Source organism: Tiliqua scincoides, chromosome 2, assembly GCF_035046505.1.
Source record: "Tiliqua scincoides isolate rTilSci1 chromosome 2, rTilSci1.hap2, whole genome shotgun sequence".
NCBI classification, from domain to species: Eukaryota; Metazoa; Chordata; class Lepidosauria; order Squamata; family Scincidae; genus Tiliqua; species Tiliqua scincoides.
The window spans coordinates 128150829-128168196 of record NC_089822.1 but is presented as its reverse complement, the minus strand read 5'-3'; positions in this window follow the sequence as shown (position 1 = coordinate 128168196).

Below are 17368 nucleotides of genomic sequence, written 5' to 3'. Positions count from 1 at the left end.
TCTTACATTTACCTGTATGTATATCTGTATTTATTTACATGTATTGAGCATTCCAAATGACATTTTTACTTACTCTCTTCCTCCCCCAAAATAATAAAAATCAAAAGCGGTGAAAATAGGAAGAGGCCCTTCTGGGTGGAAATTCACCAAAATATATCACAGTTATGATAGTTATGACTGCGCAAACTCTCATGGTAAAAAGGGAAAAAAGCAAAGCAAGGTGGTATACTTGAGGAAAGCTGAATTCTGTGGCCTGTATATAGAGATAATGCAAGGCAAGGAAGTGTGCCTCAATTTTCTTATTATTTATTCTGCTTTTGCTACTCAGGGAGGGGGCAAGGAGTGATATAGTTGCTCACAGTTTTCCCATACCCACCATCACCACAGAAGCATTACAGTGCACCTTATACATGTCTCCTCAGAAATAAGTGTCATTATAAGCAATGGGGCTTACTCCCAGGAAAGTGTGATAGGACTGCAGCCTAACAGCCCAGTCCTGAGCTGCCTGGGGCACACAGCTGCAGTGGCACCGAGAATGGCTCCCGCTGCATCCTGTGCGCCTCAGCCTGCTGTGGGCGGTGCCTCGGGAGAAGGGGACTTTTGTCCCCTTCTCCTAGGTGAAGGAAGCAGCCCCACAATGGGGCTACTCACTTTACCGCTAAGGTAAAGGTGTTTATGTAGGGCGCAGAGTGCCACGGGACCTGCCTCCCTCCCTCCCCCAGGCACACCTCCTGCCTGTCCTATCTCCGCCCCCCACCTCCCCGTCACGCCTCCTCCCCACCCTCTCCGCCCTCCGCCTGCCTCCTCCCTCCCCGGAACGCCTCCTCCCCGGCCCCTCCCCGCCCCCGCTTACCGTGCCGTGGCTCAGCGGTCCATGGCGCTGGCCTGGCGGTAAGCCTCGCCACGTTTGCAACAGTGCACTCTGGCAGAAAGCCAGAGTGCCACGCTCAGGAATGGACTCTTAGGAAGCACCTATGCCAAATCGAGGCCAGGTAGTCTGCTTCAAGATTGGGGAAGTACCCTCAGTTGGCATACCTTGAGCCACACCTCCAACGGGAGCCTCAGAATTCTGTTACTATTTTTTTTAAATTATTATTAAGTATTATTTATATGTACTGCTTTTCAATAAAAAAAAAAAATTCACCAAATAGTTTCTCTAGCAAAAGAACATGCTGGTGTAGCCACTCTACTGACCCAACCCCCAACCCCCCCGAGCAGGGAAGTATCATGGTGGAATCAGGGGAGAGCTTAGTCTAAATCCTGAACCCTCCCAGAATTTTCTCCCAGCCCCAGTGTCAACATCATTTTATGCTGACAAAATATTTGGGATAAATTATTATCTACAATAATATATAATATACAAAAAAGGTGATAAAATTCAGATATAAAACAAATAAAAACAGGCAACATAAAACAAGCAATAAAAACAGGCAATAGGAAAAACCAGCAGACAGCAGTAAAAGACATCAGTAAAAAACATTAAATTCCTAAAAGCAGCCATTATGTATCTCAAAGGCTGCCCTGAATTAAGACGTCTTCAGGCCTCACTGGAAGGTTAACAAAGAGGAAACTGTCCTCAGCTCAGAGAGGAGGGAATTCCATAATGCAGGCGCCACCACCAGGAAGACTCTGTTTCTGGCCACCATCCCTCTAACCTCTCTCAATGGTGGCACAACCAACAGGGCCGCCTCCAACATCCTAAGAGAATGGACTGGATTGTACGGAAGAAGGCGTCCACACCTTCCGATTTTCCAAGTTATTTCTTTTTCTTGACCTTTTGCATATCCCACCTTTCCACCCAAAACTGAATTTCTTTCCCAAACTGAACCCCCAAAAAATTTCTTTTATGGGAAAGAAATTAAAATATATGCATCTGCTGCAATCCTGCAGCACTTGGCAAGAGTTTCAATGTGGTCCTTGATGCCGACAGTAACTGACCAGCCTTAGGTACACCTACACTTCCCCTTTAAATGAATATATATGGTGAACAGGAGCTGTAATTTAATATCAGCCTGCTCTTCTTCATCTTATAAGAACATAAGAACATAAGAACAGCCCCACTGGATCAGGCCATAGGCCCATCTAGTCCAGCTTCCTGTATCTCACAGCGGCCCACCAAATGCCCCAGGGAGCACACCAGATAACAAGAGACCTCATCCTGGTGCCCTCCCCTGCATCTGGCATTCTGACTTAACCCATTCCTAAAATCAGGAGGTTGCGCATACACATCATGGCTTGTACCCCATAATGGATTTTTCCTCCAGAAACTCATCCAATCCCCTTTTAAAGGCGTCTAGGCTAGACGCCAGCACCACATCCTGTGGCAAGGAATTCCACAGACCGACCACGCGCTGAGTAAAGAAATATTTTCTTTTGTCTGTCCTAACCCGCCCAACACTCAATTTTAGTGGATGTCCCCTGGTTCTGGTATTATGTGAGAGTGTAAAGAGCATCTCCCTATCCACTCTGTCCATCCCCTGCATAATTTTGTATGTCTCAATCATGTCCCCCCTCAAGCGTCTCTTTTCTAGGCTGAAGAGGCCCAAACGCCGTAGCCTTTCCTCATAAGGAAGGTGCCCCAGCCCCGTAATCATCTTAGTCGCTCTCTTTTGCACCTTTTCCATTTCCACTATGTCTTTTTTGAGATGCGGCGACCAGAACTGGACACAATACTCCAGGTGTGGCCTTACCATAGATTTGTACAACGGCATTATAATACTAACCGTTTTGTTCTCAATACCCTTCCTAATGATCCCAAGCATAGAATTGGCCTTCTTCACTGCCGCCGCACATTGGGTCGACACTTTCATCGACCTGTCCACCACCACCCCAAGATCTCTCTCCTGATCTGTCACAGACAGTTCAGAACCCTTCAGCCTATATCTAAAGTTTTGATTTTTTGCCCCAATGTGCATGACTTTACACTTACTGACATTGAAGCGCATCTGCCATTTTGCTGCCCATTCTGCCAGTCTGGAGAGATCCTTCTGGAGCTCCTCACAATCACTTCTGGTCTTTACCACTCGGAAAAGTTTGGTGTCATCTGCAAACTTAGCCACTTCACTGCTCAACCCTGTCTCCAGGTCATTTATGAAGAGGTTGAAAAGCACCGGTCCCAGGACAGATCCTTGGGGCACACCGCTTTTCACCTCTCTCCATTGTGAAAATTGCCCATTGACACCCACTCTCTGCTTCCTGGCCTCCAACCAGTTCTCAATCCACGAGAGGACCTGTCCTCTAATTCCCTGACTGTGGAGTTTTTTCAGTAGCCTTTGGTGAGGGACCGTGTCAAACGCCTTCTGAAAGTCCAGATATATAATGTCCACGGGTTCTCCCGCATCCACATGCCTGTTGACCTTTTATCTTGTATCTTGAACTTCCGGACTACTTTGGATTGCCAGAGCCTGATCTCCACACTCTCAGCATCAATGAGATAAGAGAGAGTGCCTCTCATGCACTTTTCTTCATGGGCCATACATCACCTGTATTGGCTTGTTTGACAAACATACACACCCTTGCTTGCTGCCCTTTAAATGGGACTGGCTAGGCTGTATGATGAGTTCAGAGCAACACTCTGAATGCCACCATTAGGCTTCAAACTGACAACACGATTTCTCAGGGATTCCTTCCTGCAACATTTCAGAAACTTGGCAGCCTTGCAAGGTAATTCTTCCAGCAAGGCAAGCCCATCCATCCACTTCCCTCCCCATCCTGCCTTTGGCATTTGCGAGTATTGAACTGTTCATTGCTAGGCTGCATGTGAGGCCAGCAGGATCGGCTGCTAATTGGTCAGTTCTGTGCACTCTGAACCTGGAGCTCAGGCTCAACTCACACAACCATTTCAACCCTCTGTATGGTGTCTTTCAGGAAGCATCTCAAAACAGAGATCCATGTGAAATACAATACCTTGTGCAGGATGCCCTGAGGAAGAGAGTAATGGCTGGATGTATATATCAGAGGCATTCATGTCTGGCCATTGTGAGTAGCAGCTTGCATGCTATGGTATACTCATGCCCAGGGTGAGGCCCAGATCTCCCAATGCCTGAGATGGTACGGTAAATGCTGCTCCCCCTTACCCCATGACGTGCCACCCTCTGCTCCTCCCAATCTCCAATATTCTATCTCAGCACCCTTCCCTTCCACATTTCCTCTTCTCCTCTTCCTTTTTCAATCCAGGGAGTGAGAGGAGGAGCAGTAAAGGCAAATAGGTGGGCAGAAATGAGTACCTCCCATCAACCTGCTGCCTGAAGTGACCACTTCAGTTGGCCTCTTGGATAGGCTGCCCCTGCTCATACCCACTGTACTGAGGATCAGCCATGGAGTTCTCTACATGCATATGGGGATGGGTCGTACCCTACATTTTGGGGCCTTTTCTTTAAGGAGACATGAGAAAACATGCAAGCAGTATTCTGTCCAGTCGCCTGGGAAGAAGTAAAGCCATGCCTTCTTGCCTCATGTTCTGAACAATGCGCACAAAGATACAGGGATGACCAACAACCACCTGGTGTTTATTGTTAAGATCTGATCTAATCAAACCATTTCTAAATTACCTAACTTTTATTATGTAGAGAGCCACATCACAAATGGCAAACAATACACTCCAACTGAAAGGTGAAGGAAGGGGGACCCCCAGGCCCTTCAGTCTTTAAAAAGTTCTGAAGTTAGAAATCCTCCAAATTTAGATTTGCATCTTGCTGCCTACAGCTTTGGTTTGGCTAGACCCTGATAGGCACAACCCTGCCAAGGTAACAAAGGAGAGAACCTTCTGCCCGAGCCAAAAGAGTATGGCCAATTTTGCCATCTCAGAGGATAAAAGCAGAGCCATCTTCACTTCAGGTCAGCTGAGACAGCTGAACAGCCCAGTGACCTTCAGTGTCCAGGGTCCTGCTTTTGAGCTGCCAATACTGAGCAAGTGTTCAATTTCTCTCTTGTCCTAGAGAACAGAAAGGGTTAAAGAGGTAAATATCTGAAAGTCAAGATCATGCACAGGAAGTAAAGCTCAGGAGTGGCCAAAGTTGCTCCAGTCCTCAGTAATTAAGGTGCAGTTCTAGAAATGAGGCCCTTTATCCATTGGGTATAGAGGGTCATGTCAAAAAGTCATTTCACGTTGACACTATCCAGAGAACCCCTTTCCCCAGAAGCCAGTCTCACACTCACAAAGAAGCCTGGTTTGATCAGGCATTTGATCAAGATTAGGGCTGTGGCAGAAAACGTCAACTTCCAAGGTCTTGGAACAAAACTGCTAAAAAATGAGTTCATATTTTCACAATACAATGGTGAAAACTACCATTGTAAAGCAGCGCTCCACTGTAAATGAATAATATGTGGGAGGGTGTCCACATTCCTCTGGCATATCTGAAATTGCTGCAATTAAAGACAAGAATGTGGGAGGTCCACACTAGCATCCAATACATCACAGACAGCCACCTATAAGTCAATCTCATAGATAAGTCGAGGACAAGTTTTGAGCCCGAAAAGTTAATGTAATTTTCTATGATAAGTCAGGGGTTAAATTGGGGGGGGGGGGGTGCCCGACTATAATTTTAACTGAGACCAGATTCTGAATAATAACCTACCAGTAATTGTTACCTAAGAACAGCCTCTTATTTTTTTTTAAAGTAAAATATTCTAAGATAGTTTATTCATTAACTTTATAAATTCTGATCTTCACAACCTTTTTGTAAACACTATCAGGGCAAGTGCACTATAAACAACATACCAGTAGAACCATGAATCAAAGCCTTCTTTAAGGTGCCTGGTGTGTTAAGACAGTGGCTCAACATATAACATATAACTGGGAGTGTGCAATTCACAGCAGAGAGACAAGCAACAAGGAATGAGCAAGCAGAGCTACAACCCGATTTACTCAGAAGTAGATCCATTACTTTCCATGGGTAGACCCATTACTTTCCATTCTTAAGTAATGGTGCACTGAATTGTGGCAGTCGACCCAAGTTTTCAGGCTTAATGTAAGGTGTTTTCGACTTATACACAAGTATATGCAGTGGCTTTTATTTGGCGGCAATTCCGTAGTTACCCTTGCGTGTTACTTGTGGTCAAGGTGCAATTGCCATATTTAGGTTGCACAGCAAATCCCTCCAGGTCATGTTGGTAAATGTCATTTTGAATCACACCTTCTCTTTGCATGTGGCACAGTATCAAATATTTTACATTTAAATAGCACTTTAAAAGCATTCAAAATAATGCATATGTTATGCATAATCCATACAAGAACCTTGTAAAGTGGGTGAGAGTGATGACGACGATTATCTGCATATTGCCAATGGGAAGGCTGAGGCCAAGCATTACCAACTTACTTGTAGCAACCGAGCGAGTTCAGGACCTTCCCGTTCAAATTCTCAGCCAGTGCACTGAGAGCTGGTTCATACATCACACAGCAACAAACTCAAACACGCCACTAGCCCTGGATTAACCATCAAGCAAAATAGGCATGTGCTTAGGGCATCAAGGGAATAGGGTGTACCACAGACTTTTTTCCCAGTGCCAGATTTACCATAAACCATGGTTAAAAAAAAACAAAAACCAAAACAATGTCTGGAAAAAGAAGGGAGAATCACCAAACCCAAAATATATTTATCTACACAGGTGGGACCTCTTTATCCTCGAATTTGGCATCCATGGATTTGCCCTACCGCAAATACCAGTCCCCCAGATCACCCCCCCCCCCCGGTAGACCTCCTAGATGCAACCGGAATCTTGTTCCAGTCGCATCTAGAAGGTTTTCTGAGCCCAGGAGACGCCGCGCACCATTTCGCACAGCCTCTCTGAGGCTTAGAATGGCGCGTGGAGTGGGTTTTGGACGACTTTCAGAAGCCATCTGAAAACCACTCCGGGGGCCACTCTGAGTCTTGGAGAGGCCACATGAGGTGGCAGGTGGCCTTCTGAAGCTCAGAACGGCTCTAGTCACATTTGGAGCAAAGGTGGGCTCTGAAAACCATGGATTTTGTTATCTGTGGTTTTGAGTATCTGCGCGGGGGGGGGGGGGGGTCCAGGACCAAAACCCCAATGGATAAAGGGGCTTCACCTGTATTTATATATACAGGTCCCATTGACTATCATTGTTAAAAGAATATACATAGTAGCTTGTTAAAAGTATAGGTTTGTAACATTTCCCCAAGTGCAGTCACATACCATGGTAGCATCAAGTCTAATATATTAAAAATAAAATATTGAAATGAATATTTAACCCACCTGAAATTGGCTCACAGCCCACCTAGTTGGTCCCAATCCACAAGTTGAGAAACACTGCTCTAAAGGTTTTAATCCGTCCCTGCATGACAGTGACTATAAACTCAACAGGGAAAGGCAGGTGAACTTGGTTCTCTGATTCGTGTAGCTGTACAATGCAGATAGTATAAACCTGTATTTGTTGTACTCACATCACACCTGTTGATGGACCCTTCAAATGGACCTTACAGAAGCTTTGGAGGACATCTATACATCTCGCTGTCTGCAGAAGTCACAGTATTCTGAGAGACCCATCCAGCTCATAAGTTCTTTGAACTGTTGCCTTCGGGTAGACGATACAGAACTATTAGACAGCACCACACAATTCCTGAACAGCTTTTATCCCATAGCCATAATTACGTTGAATAAGGCGATATGGTTGTTACCATGCTCCTGGGCATTATGGTCTGTTATACTGTTTTTATATGATGATGCATGTTGTATAGAATGTGTGGGTGAGTGTGCAGAGTGTGATTGTTGTATATATTTATGCTTGTATCTCAAAGGTGCATAAATTTTGTTGAGCTGTAGCACAATGACAAAAAAGTTATTGCTGCTGCTACTACTACTACTACTAAGTGTAAGTGGTCAAAGTGTAGTGCAGATGGTTAAATTATTTGTCAGGGGGGAATTGGTGAGTGGTAAGCTTTTCTAGGGAAAAGGGGTCAGATAAGGTGACCTGGGGCTTCCTGCACTTCTGGTGCCCTATTCAGCAAACCTGCTTTGACGTCTCCTTTTTTCTTTTCTTTTCTTTTCCCCACCACCTTCTCCTATTTGCCGAGGGTTTGGCCACACTATTTACAGAAGCCAGCGATAAATCCACAGTGATTCTCCAAGCACAGGACTATAAATAACCCCATAGCTCATTAAGCCCAGCGATCACACTGCGGAGGTGCTCTCCAAAGAAGATAAAGTGCTGCAGCCACGTGGAAATGCCAGCCGAGGGTCTCGCTTCACCCATCCTGCCTCCTCACGAGGGATACAAGCTGGGCGAAATGCGTTGCCTTGGCCTGGCTTCGGTGGCTCTGAGAGAGAGCACACACTTTTGTGTTACACAGAACAGTTCATTAGTTCAGAGAGCATAAGCCCTGTTGCACCATTACAGCCCAGCATTGCAGCCACTACCCAAGAAAAGTTAAAGGATTATACCCAAATACAATTCATTATAACACACATTAGCATAAGCAGATTCTTCTAAAACATTGAAAGTACATAGCCATGTTTTGAATGGTACTCCGGGCAAACCCATAGTGATAGACCCACTTACAAAACAAGGCATACAGTAAGGGATAAAAGGAGAACATAAGAACAGCATAAGAAGAGCCCTGCTGGATCAGGCCAAGGGCCAACCTAGTCCAGCTTCCTGTATCTGACAGTGACCCACCAGATGCCTCTGAGAGCACACAGGCTAACAAAGTACCTGCTACTCCCTTGCTCTGGCATTCAGAGAGGCTACCTCTAAAATTGGAGGTGCATGCAGGTATCATGACTTGTATCCTATGATGGAGTCTTCTTCCATAAATCTGTCCCTTTCTAAGGCATCTAAGCCAGGTGCCATCACCACATCCTGTGACAAGGAGTTCCACAGTTTAACTACATCAGCCATTTCCAACCACTGTGCTGTGGCACACTGGTGTGCCGCAAATGGTCTGCAGGTAGGCCACGGGAGTTTGGGGGAGAGTCATTTATTATTATGGCTGATGGGAGATGGGAGCCCCCCGCCACCAACAGCATGGTGTGCCTTGCCAATGGTCAAAAAACTGATGGTGTGCCTTGACAATTTTAGTACCTTGTCAGTGCACCATGAGATGAATAAGGTTGAAAGTCACTGAATCACTACATGCTAAGTAAAGAAAGAATCCTGTTCTATTACAGGGAACCTCATTCTATCCCTTACTGTTCTTTCCTGCTACAGCAAACACAGAGACTTAACTTAGGGCCCAATCCTATTCAGCTTTCCAGCATCAGTGCAACCCCGAGGTAAAGAAACAAATGTTCCCTTACCTTGAGAAGGCCTCTGTGACTGTCTCCCTACCCTGCAGTGAGTCAAGCCCTATCCAGAAAGCATCTTTTGAGCAGATGGCACCTTTCAAATGTTCATGACTTCTAGCTGTGTTGGCTGCAAGAAGGGGATGTGAGAATGCTGAGACTGCCAGCCCTCCGGGATCGGCTTAAATTCCCCAGAAATCAGAATCAGTCTCCAGGTGGCTACTGAAAACAATCCTGGAGATTTTAACAGGGCCTCCAGGAATGTCCAACATTAGGAATAGCTGCCATCTGAATTGGCCACCCTACTGGATACAAACGCAAATATAGCTTCTTGACTGCAGTCAGGCTGCCCCATTTCTCACTGTTCCTGATCTGAGAAGTGCACATCCCTTTCCTTTCGATTCTTGCCAAGTCAGGACATAACAGCCAGATGTATACTTTATCCTCCTGGGCATACCAGTTTCTCACTGGCAGTGGCGTAGCTAACCAAGCTATTGCCCGGTGCAAAAAAAAAAAATTCTGTAGCCCCCCTCCCTGCAATGACATCAAATTTAATTAATTACATTGGGTCTTTTTATTTGTTAAAGTGCGTGAGAAATGTTAGCTAATATTTTAAAATAGCAAACACTGGTTGAAAGTACTTATTGCACTTTTACAGCACAATCTATTCACATCTACTCAAAAGTAAGCCCCACAATGGGCTTACTCCCTAGTAAGTGAAGTAAGGTAGGATTGCAGACTTACACAGTTTGAGATGTGCAGGAGGGGACTGGAGACCATCATAAGAGCCAGCAGCTGACCTTGAGGAAGTGGAATTGAGGAATTATGAGAATAAATGATGAGGCCAAACCACCTGCTGCTCAGTGCTCCTGCTGCAACTTGCCTCCCAGGCTGCTATGCCTTGCTTGCTACCCTCTTCAGGTTTCTGTACATGCCCAGGTAACCTATCGCAGTCAGCCAACTCAGAGCCCAATCCTCTGTATGTCTACCTGGAAGCAAACCTAGTCTAGTCAATGGGGCTTACTCCCAGGAAAGTGGGGAGAGGATTGCAGCATTGGAGCCTAATCCTCTGCCTGTCTACTTGGAAGCAAGCCCAGTCTAGTCAATGGGGCTTACTCCCAGGAAAGTGTGGGAGTGTGCAGCCTCAGAGCCCAATCTCCTGCATGTCTACTCAGGAGCAAGCCCTACTGGCTTAGATTGTGGAGACAATTGGGCTGCTGCAGCCTTGCCAGGAGGAGAGAGGATGATAAGGAGGCAGGCAAGTAGAGAGAGAACTGTGACGAGTAGAGGAGAGTAGGAGGTGCAGGGCAGGGGAGTGGTGAGCAACTGGTCCCACTGCACAAGCAGAACCCCCTCCTCAGGCTGGGCTCCACAAGGGTCTCTGGGGGCTGTGCCTGTCTATCAGGGGCTCTCTCTCTCTCTCTCTCTCTCTCTCACACACACACACACACACACACACACACCAGTGTCCTGACCAGCATCCAACAGCTCCCCCTTCTCACCAACACACTTCTTCCTCCCTCTCTAAACACAAACAAGTACTGACGCACTCTGCTCCGCTCCCCACGTGCCTCTCTTGCCATTTAAGCCAAATAGGGCTTCAGGGGGCAGCATGTTGAGCAGGACAGGTGGAGGAAATGAGGGCTGGCAGGTGCATGAAAGGAAGACTCTGAGGAGGTCTGTGCCTGCCACCAACATCTCAGCTGTGGGAGGGGGAGAGGGCGAGCTCTTCATGCCTGCTGAGACATGTGATTCTTGAGCTCTGCCAAAAGCTAGGAGCTAGACTACCTTCCATCTCAGCTGCAGGGAGGGGCAACATGCGGTTTTGTCCCTCTCCATGACTGTTGCCCCTCCTCCCTCTGGAGTGCCTGGCACTGGCACACAGGTGCTGTTACCTGCAAGTTGTTGCCCCCACCCACCCTGTAGCCCAGTGCACCTGCTACCCCCTGCACCCCCCTAGCTACGCTACTGCACTGGCAACTGAGAACCCAATCCTATGCATGTCTACTCATAAGTGAGTTCCATTATAGTCAATAGGGCTTCCTCCAAGGTAAGTGGGGATAGGGTTTTGTCCTGAATGTTCAAAGTGTGCTGTGATTCCACTTCTATTCTTACTCCTCACGTCATTTGAAACGTATGGACTTTTTGCTCCATTTTCATATCACATACTGAACAAGAATCAAAATGATGGCACAGCATGGTTTGAAGACATAGAAAAGCTTGGAGAACATAAGAACAGCCCCACTGGATCAGGCCATAGGCCCATCTAGTCCAGCTTCCTGTATCTCACAGCAGCCCACCAAATGCCCCAGGGAGCGCACCAGATAACAAGAGACCTCATCCTGGTGCCCTCCCTTGCATCTGGCATTCTGACATAACCCATTTCTAAAATCAGGAGGTTGCGCATACACATCATGGCTTGTACCCCATAATGGATTTTTCCTCCAGAAACTTGTCCAATCCCCTTTTAAAGGCGTCTAGGCTAGACGCCAGCACCACATCATGTGGCAAGGAGTTCCACAGACCGACCACACGCTGAGTAAAGAAATATTTTCTTTTGTCTGTCCTAACCCGCCCAACACTCAACTTTAGTGGATGTCCCCTGGTTCTGGTATTATGTGAGAGTGTAAAGAGCATCTCCCTATCCACTCTGTCCATCCCCTGCATAATTTTGTATGTCTCAATCATGTCCCCCCTGAGGCGTCTCTTTTCTAGGCTGAAGAGGCCCAAACACCGTAGCCTTTCCTCATAAGGAAGGTGCCCCAGCCCCGTAATCATCTTAGTCGCTCTCTTTTGCACCTTTTCCATTTCCACTATGTCTTTTTTGAGATGCGGCGACCAGAACTGGACACAATACTCCAGGTGTGGCCTTTCCATAGATTTGTACAACAGCATTATAATACTAGCCGTTTTGTTCTCAATACCCTTCCTAATGATCCCAAGCATAGAACTGGCCCTCCTCACTGCCGCCACACATTGGGTCGACACTTTCATCGACCTGTCCACCACCACCCCAAGATCTCTCTCCTGATCTGTCACAGACAGCTCAGAACCCATCAGCCTATATCTAAAGTTTTGATTTTTTGCCCCAATGTGCATGACTTTACACTTACTGACATTGAAGCGCATCTGCCACTTTGCTGCCCATTCTGCCAGTCTGGAGAGATCCTTCTGGAGCTCCTCACAATCACTTCTGGTCTTCACCCCTTGGAAAAGTTTGGTGTCGTCTGCAAACTTAGCCACTTCACTGCTCACCCCTGTCTCCAGGTCATTTATGAAGAGGTTGAAAAGCACCGGTCCCAGGACAGATCCTTGGGGCACACTGCTTTTCACCTCTCTCCATTGTGAAAATTGCCCATTGACACCCACTCTCTGCTTCCTGGCCTCCAACCAGTTCTGAATCCATGAGAGGACCTGTCCTCTAATTCCCTGACTGTGGAGTTTTTTCAGTAGCCTTTGGTGAGGGACCGTGTCAAACGCCTTCTGAAAGTCCAGATATATAATGTCCAGATATATACTAGGTCATGTCTAGTAACAGCAGAAATGACTACATGCAGGACCAAAGTAGGTACTGGTCCTATCAAAATGTATTGTTGTTGGGAATGTGACTTTTCCCTCCATGATTTTATGGCAGATGAATGACTTCATTTCCTCTTCCTGTGGAAGCCACTGATGAGTTTCAAAGTGCCCTCTAGTGGCCACTTAGAAGCGTGACTACCTCCAGCACCCATGTTATATTAGAAACTTCAGCAATAGTTGTGACCTTTATAGTAAAAACTTCCAGAAAAGTAGTTGTGTTTGTCTGTTGCAGCACAAGCAATACTGAATCGTATGACACCTTAAAGACAAACAGATATATTGAAGCATAAGCTTTCTTGGACAAGAGTGCACGTTGTCAGAGATATGAAGTTTTATTCTCATCTGGCAAGGTACATACCTTGAAAAAGGAGAAAGGGGAAAATATTGTTAACAGTGGGCCAAAAAGTCATGGAATGCAAGAGACAGATTGTACCTGCCACCTGGAGATTGCACTTTAGGTATCTAATGAATTCATTGCCCCTGGCATTTCCCATCCTTCTATTGTCTTTCCTGTAAAAATATAGATTGTATGCTCCTTGCGGCAGGGGACTCTTCTTTTGCTTGATCTTTACAGAAGAAGAAAAACTAAAAAAACATAAAAATACTTATTTGTATATACAGTACACTCTCCCCAGATCTGCAACATCAAGATCAAGGCATACTCAGTTAAGAGTTTGCAAGTCAGAGAAGTTTGGTTTCTATGTGAAAACGTAAACCCTTCTTCAGAAAAGAAGGCAAGCAGCCAACATAAAAAATGGCACAAAGCTTTCCCAGATAGGAAATGTTAACTGAGATACTTAACATCAGGGCTCTGGTTTTTATCTGCAATTAGCACCTGGATAAGACTGAGATTGCTTTCAGAAGCACAGAAAAACAGATTTAGCACCTCAAATGTACATTGCAAATGGCCTGAATTCCAACCAGGGAGTCCCATAACATTTAAAAAGACATACACAGCACAGAATTTTAGTGACAACATTCGTGCAATTCTTAGATTCGTCACAATGGCAGAGCTATAATGACACGCAAAAGGCTTTTGGTGGGGCATGAGAGAAAAGGAGAGGCTGGAAACTGTTTTTTGAAAGAAGCATCCTGTGGTGGCCATCCATTTGGCAGAGTTGGGAACAGGAGTACATCTCTGCTCTCCTTCATCATAACACCATTTTTTATTAAAGTAACCAGGAAGAGGAGTACACCTTCTTAGCACCTTTTTTTTTTTTTTAATTAAAGTAACCTGGGAGGATGTCTCTTTCCTACTTCCCAAGAATGGAAAACTACTTTCACTTCCACTGCAGCAGTGAAAGATAATTTGCATCATTTGGCTGCTCATGAGTCTTCAGTGGTTCTACCCCTCTCCCCCACCCCACGCCTCCTCTCAGTCCATTTCTGTACCATGCAATACCTTTGCATGCCATTGCCATATTGATGTCTGTCTGCAACTGCATCCCAGCTAGAGCCCTTGAGCTTTTCTGCAGTCAACTGGAAAGTAGTGGAATGAAAATAGTGGCTCCACATAGCACTTCACTGAATTTGCCCCAGGAAAAAAAAAATCCAGCAGTACCTGGTCTTGCCTTTACCACCTTGTGCTAAGGAAGGTGGTAAAGGCAAGACCAGGTACTGCTGAAAGGCAAGCAGTACTGCTGGTACTGCTAACACACAGGAGGTCTGCTCAAAATCACAAAGGGTGGAAAGAGTTAATACTATATTTTCTCAGTCAGCATAACAAGCCAAATTTTACACCAGTTCTGCTTTAGAGGTGATTTGTGCAGGTGAACGCATTTTTTCTGTTAATATGAAAGATGGCATTAAAGTCTGGTTAATCTAGCACAGTGACCCCCCTCCCCCTCTCCCAAATGACTAAACTTTAATCAGGCTCTGCCTTTCTACACTCAGGGAAGAGACTGGGCCAAAACAGAATCATGGGCAGGGCTGCATCATATGGCGTGATTCTGCCAAAGCACTAAAAAGCTCCCAATTTGTAGTTGTGAGCACAGAATTGCTAAGAATCTCCTTTTTCTTTCAAGAAAAAAAAAAACTCTTCTGGCTGTGAAGTTCTCCTTGAAAGTCTGGAAGCAATGCCTGCTGAAATCTCATAGGCCACAGAGGCAGTTAATTTTTCCAGTGATTAGCAAGGAGCATGACTTTAGGATCCTGGCATCTTCCAGGACCCGAAGTATGGGTATAAATCATGTAATTTCGCAAGTGCATAATATTTGTGCGTTGTCAGCTTCCACTTTTCTGGGTGCAGAATTTGGATCGTGTAACCACAGGATTTTGATAAAGCTTGGAGTACACACAGCCCTGCTCCTGAGACTCCTGGCTGCAGCCAAGAGCTCCTAGCAGCGGTATTAATAGGGACTCTGAGTTATGGCAGCCAGGAACCAAGGAATCAATGTTATTGGGGTGGAAATCTCTCCTGGTAATAGATGGCACATGGCGTCGTCCCCCATGAGTGACTTAGCAGCTGCCAGCAAGGGAATCCTTCACACTGTATGGGCTAGTAGAGAAGTTGCTGCTGGGAAGCCAGCTTTAAAATGAGTGTGTCGTGAGAGAGAGACGTGGGTTCCCATGGGTAGGTGAGAAGATATCCAGACAGCCTCTATTGATATTTGTATTCGCCTAATTGATACAGCTTACCACTTTAGAGAGAAACAAAACAGTGGTCAGCTATTGGTAAGGAAGATTGGTAGCAATTGCTACTTGCAATTGGTAGCAATGGCAGGGCAATTGAAAGCAACTGGAAGGGAACTGAAAGCAATTGGTAGGGAAGATGGTATGGAGGTATTTTTGTGATACAGGTCATGCCTTGTTGTCCACTGGGGTTCCTTTCCAGAACCCCTAGTGGATAAAAAAAATAAGTGGATACCAAATCAGTGAAAAAAATAGCTTTAAAGACCCACTTCCAGGTTTCTTGCTCCTCCATTGTCACCCCAGAATGCATTGGTATAGACCAGTGGTCTCTCAACTTTTTGGCCAAAAAGCCACATCAAATATCTGGCACAGTGTTGAGGGCCGTAAAAAAAAATTAAATATAAAATTTAAATAAATACATTAGAGATGGAACTTGAATGAATGAATGAATGGGCTCAATTGTCCAGGATTTCTCCAAGCACCAACACAACCCAAGAAATAAAGCACACACTTAAATGGATCCCCATTCTCCCACTCCACAAGCACAAGGCTGGTTGTGTTTGGTCAACTGGGCCAGAGGCTCTCAGGGATCAGAGGCTGGCCGAAAAGAGGCTTGTCGTGGGCCACATCTGGCCCCCGGGCTGGGGTTTAGAGATCCCTGGCATAGACTATATATCGCATTCAGCCACTAGATCGAGTGAATAATAGAATCTAATGGAATGAAAATGGCCCACAAAATTGAGGGTCAGAAAAGTTTTTTCCAAACTTTATGGTGGTTTGATATGAATTTGGGGTGCCGATTCCAAAAATAGCATCCATTTTGCCGATCACATCTAGTTTTGGAGCTATAGTATAGCCTCATTAGTGAATGGTTTAAGCAGCTTCCTCATGATGAAGCCATGGTGTAGGCACCCCAAATATACCCAGGAATTGGTGCAACATTTAAGGAAGGAAAATGTGTGTTGGCCTGTGTTATTTAACAGCACAAAGGTAGGAACTTGGATTTTGGGGTTTGTTTTTTTTCCCCCCTTGTTACAAGGCATTTAAAAATGGACTTCGGTATCAGTGGTAATTCAAATCAGTGGATACCAAATCAGTGGATACTGAGGTCCCACCTATACCTGGTTTTTTTTCTCTTTTTCTGTTCCTTTTCTTTACTTTCAAATACAGATAAGAAGAGGTGGGAGAAAACAATTTTATTGTTTGCAGATTTTGATGTTTTCCAAAGTCAGAAGTGCAGAAATTGGTGCTATGTGTTTTTATTCAAAATTTAGATTATATTATAAATTATAATCGCTTTAAAAGTGTACTAACTAGGTGATATAGGTGGTATAGCATCAGTAGATGCAGCCATATTTAAATAAAAACCAAATAAAATAGCTTTATTTTTTGCAGATTTGGTTTTTAAAAATCTTTTTACAAAAATGAGAAGTGCAGAACATGATGTTATGTGTTTTATGTTGCTATCGATGTTAGATTATATTATCCATCTCTACAGATAAGGCTATTGTTCAGTGCAAAATCAAAATACTGGTTATGACTTTAATGACCTATACAGGTTAGAAACAAAGTGTCTTGTGGATTGCCTCCCCCCACCATGAATCTCTCTGTCCTGCAAGATCTTTTAGGGCTGTCCACCGACAGGTGCCACCTCCTTCACAAGTGGGGGTGGCGGAAGCCCACAAGAGGTTCGTGGCTTTCTAGGTGCCCCCACCTTATGGATTTCCCTGCCTTGTGAGTTGCGGCAGGCACCCTCTCAGCTGCTCTTCTGCTGCAAATCAAACGCCCGCCTTTTTCAGCAAGCATTTGCTGCTTCGGTATCAAGTTTGGTTGCATTTGATTCTTTCTCTGCTTTGGTTTCGTTTTCCGCACTCTTTAGGATTGGGCCCTAAACAGTTTGGGTCTAGAACAAGGGCCTTCA